Source organism: Carlito syrichta, unplaced genomic scaffold, assembly GCF_000164805.1.
Source record: "Carlito syrichta isolate Samal-C Ts95f unplaced genomic scaffold, Tarsius_syrichta-2.0.1 Scaffold301797, whole genome shotgun sequence".
NCBI classification, from domain to species: Eukaryota; Metazoa; Chordata; class Mammalia; order Primates; family Tarsiidae; genus Carlito; species Carlito syrichta.
The window spans coordinates 90,755-94,666 of NW_007245893.1; the positions used below are offsets into that span (position 1 = coordinate 90,755).

The following is a 3,912-nucleotide window of genomic DNA, read 5'->3' on the forward strand; positions in this document are numbered from 1 at the left end:
GAAGCCTATAAGAGCCACCCACCCAGCACTCTTTCATAGCCTGCCAAGAATGGAGGGGTAGCAACTTGGAAATAAGCAGATTAGAAACAGACAGGAAAACAAGTCTTGTCTCTACAGAGTTGCAAGGTTCAGGGCCTGTGGGTCAATCAAGGCCAGGCCAGGCTGCTGTGACTTCCTTGATAACATTCTCTGGCTCATGACATTTGACATGTCACGGTATGGTTTACCTAATACAATTTCACTAGATATTGAAGACCACTGATTTTAAAACACAAAGGATTGCGTTATATAAGATACAAACAATATTTCAGAGGGGATTATAGTCCTGGAGCGGATGACATCTTCAAATGCAGAGGGAAGATTCTGAGAGCAGCTTCTGATATACTTCAGAGTCACTGTGAGAGTCAGACTGGCGGCTCTGGAGACAGCTGGAGAAGAAAACCTCCTATGTGTCATCAGTTCTGAACTCCTAACACCCTTGGGACAATCTTTCTTTACAGTCATTGCCAAAGCTCATCACTGTATGAGATGAGGAGGAAAAGGAAAAGAAAGAATATTAGGGCAAACTAATGAAGGGATTATGGGACATTGAGGGAAGATTAAGGGTAAAAGTTAAATACAAGAAAAAACAAAAACAGCCGCATTTAAAACATAAAATAAACCAGGCTCGGTGGCTCAGCCTGTAACCCCACGCCTTGGGAGGCTGAGGTGAGTGGATTGCCTGAGCCCGCGGGTTCGAGACCCGCCTGGGCAGGCGAGACCTCATCTCTACAATAAATCAAAAAATTAGCCGGGCGTGGTAGCGCGCGCCTGTAGTTCCAGCTACTTGGAAGGCTGAGCGGAAGGATCGCCAGAGCCCAGCAGGTCCAGGCTGCGGTGGCCGGGAGCGACCACTGCACTTCAGTCTGGGCGACAGAGTGAGACTCCAACTCAAAAAAAGGTTAGAAATATATGTAATAATCGCTCACGCCTGTAATCCCAAGACTTTAGGGGGCTGAGACAGGAGGATCACTTGAGGCCAGGAGTTCAAGACCAGCCTGGGCAACATAGTGAGACCCTGTCTCTACAAAAATTAAAAAAACTACCCAAGTATGGTGTTTCGTGCCTGAAATCCTAAGAGGTGAGACGATCCCTTGAGCCCAGGAGTTCAAGGCTGCAATGAGCTAGGATCATGTTGAATGAATCTCTTCACTCTAGTCTGGGGGACAGAGTGAGACCTTGTCTCAAAAAAAAAAAAAAGGAAAGAAAAGTAAATAAACGTGATAGGCAAAACGAGTTGCCTTTTTCTTTCTTTGACAGGAATAAAAAGAAAAGGAAACCAGGAACGACAAAGTAAAAGTGAGAAGGGTAAATATGTCTAAAGTCAAATTCAAAAATAAAAATGGGAAGGCATGCAGCACCTGTGACAATAAGCATTCCTTAGAACTATGCCTGGATGATGATTCTCCCAGAGTCAGTATCTTGGCTCTGGGAGTACAGCACCCAGACAAGTCTCTCTGCTTACTTTTTTTTTTTGAGCTGGAGTCTCATTCTGTTGCCCAGGCTGGAGTGCAGTGGCATGCTCACAGCCACTGCAACCTTGACCTGCTGGGCTCAGGGGATCCTTCCACCTCAGCCTTCCAAGTTGCTGGCTCTACAGGCACACAACACCATACCCTGCTAATATTTTGATTTATTATAGAGATGCAGTCTCACCAAGTTGCCCAGGCTGGTCTCAAACCTGTGAGCTCAGGCAATCCTCTCACCTCAGCCACCCAAAGTGCTGCACCCAGCTAGGACTCTCTACTTTCATACCTACATTTGACTTGAACAAAGCCTCTCACAGTTATGACCAAATTCTAAATCACTTCCCTCTGACAATGTGTCTCATCCACCCAAATCGATGTTCAAAGCTCCCAAAGAACACAGAAAATACAAGAAACAAGAACTGGGCACTCTCACCCTCTCTCCTACTCAGTCGAGGGGGCTGTCCCCATTCTGCAGGGACCCACAGACAAAACGAGGACAGTGGCAGAACCGTGGAGGCTCAAACATCTGAAATCTTGCCTTATTAGCTCCTGAATTGTTTCTCCACATAAACCTTCAGTAATTTCAAAAGCAAGGTTAAAACAATTTTTGTGATTTGTTTTGAAATAATTTTAAGTGTCTAGAAAAGCTGTGACAACAGTTCTGTTAAGTTAATTGTTAAGGAAGCCATGGGTTTGGACTGAGCGCCTGCACCAAGCCCAGTGGACCAAACCAAAATGGAGTCACTCATGCTGATGTTCCAGGCCTCCAAACCGAAACGAAGTCACTTATCTGACCCGCTGAGAAATCGGGAGGAGATCCCAAACAGGCCAGTTCTACCTGGAGCGATGAGAAAATCCTTTCTGCTTTAACCTTTACAAGGAAAGTATTTTCGCACTCGCCAATCCACAGTTTATTCTCAGTTTCTGCTTTCCTTAGCCCGTTTCCATCTGTAAGACCAGCCCCCTCTGCTCAGCTCGTCAGAGCACAGAAGAAGGTGTCGCTCCTTTTTAGAATTGCACATAAAAGCCAATTAAGCTCTTTCCATTTGTCATAATTTTGTTTTTTGGCAGTAGCCAAAGAACTCTCGAATCCCTGTTACCCTTTTCGGAACCATTTGAGAGCGAGTGGCGACCACCGTGCCCCATCCCCCCTAAACATTTTGGATACAACCCTCTTATGGGTTAAATGGTATCCCCCCCAAAATCCATGTCCACTTGAAACCTCAGAAGGTGACTTTATTTCAAAATAGGGTCTTTGCAGGTGTAATTAAGGATCTCAGGTTGAGTTCATCCTGGGTCAAGGGTAGGCCCTAAACCCAATAGCCTAGTGTCCTTATAAAAGAGGAGAGGGTCCTTCCGAAGACCACGCGGACGCGGGTGCTGCTTCTGCTCCTGACTCACCGCTGTCCGCTCTCGCCGAGGAACAAGCCAGCCAGGAAGCCGTGCCGCGGCGATGGCTTTTAAAGACACCGGCCAGACGCCCGTGGAGCCGGAGGTGGCCGTCACCGGATCAGGCTCCCCCTCACCAGCCGCAACGTGAAATCTTGCTTTCCTCAGCCCGTTTCCATCTGTAAGACCAGCCCCCTCCGCTCAGCTCGTCAGAGCACAGAAGAAGGTGTCGCGCCTTTTCAGAGTTGCACATAAAAGCCAATTAAGCTCTTTCCATTTGTCATAATTTTGTTTTTTGGCAGTACCCAAAGAACTCTCGAATCCCTGTTACCCTTTTCGGAACCACTTGAGAGCGCGTGGCGACCACCGTGCCCCATCCCCCCTAAACACACCAGGGTGAAAGTGTGCGTGGACCAGATCAGAGGCGCGAAGGAAAAGAATCTCCAAGCGAAAGGGCCCGTTCGCATGCCTACCAGGATTTTGAGAATCCCCACCAGGAAAACGCCTTGTGGCGAAGGTTCCAAGACAGGGCATCGCTTCCAGATGAGCATCCACAAGCGGCTCGTCGACTTGCACAGTCCCTCCGAGATTATCAAGCAGGTCACGTCCATCAGTATCCAGCCGGGAGTTGAGGTTGAAGTCGCCATTGCTGATGCTCGAGTCAAGTATTTTAATAAATTGATTCCACTTGTTAAAAAAAAAAGAGGAAAGGACAAAGAGAGAGACAGAGACACATAGAGATAGACTCGTGAAGATGGAGACAGAGCATGGAGTTATGCTGCCACAAGCCAAGGCACCCCAAGGACTGCCAGCAACCATCAGACAGTAGGAGAGAGGCAAGGAACAGTGTCTCCCTCAAAATCTCCAGAAGGAACCAGCTCTGACTGACATCTTGACTTTGGGCTTCTAGCTACTGGAACCGTGAGAAGATGCATTTCTGGGTGTTTTTTGGTTTTTTTTTTTTTGAGTTGGAGTCTCATTCTGTCGCCCAGACTGGAGTGCAGTGGCTGCTCCC

General features: G+C 47.5%; 1 pseudogene; it reads left to right on the forward strand.

The window, feature by feature from the left end:
- The first annotated feature begins 2,961 nt into the window (after window positions 1-2,961).
- Window positions 2,962-3,635, forward strand: LOC110595415 (annotated as a pseudogene).
- Window positions 3,636-3,912: the final 277 nt, after the last annotated feature.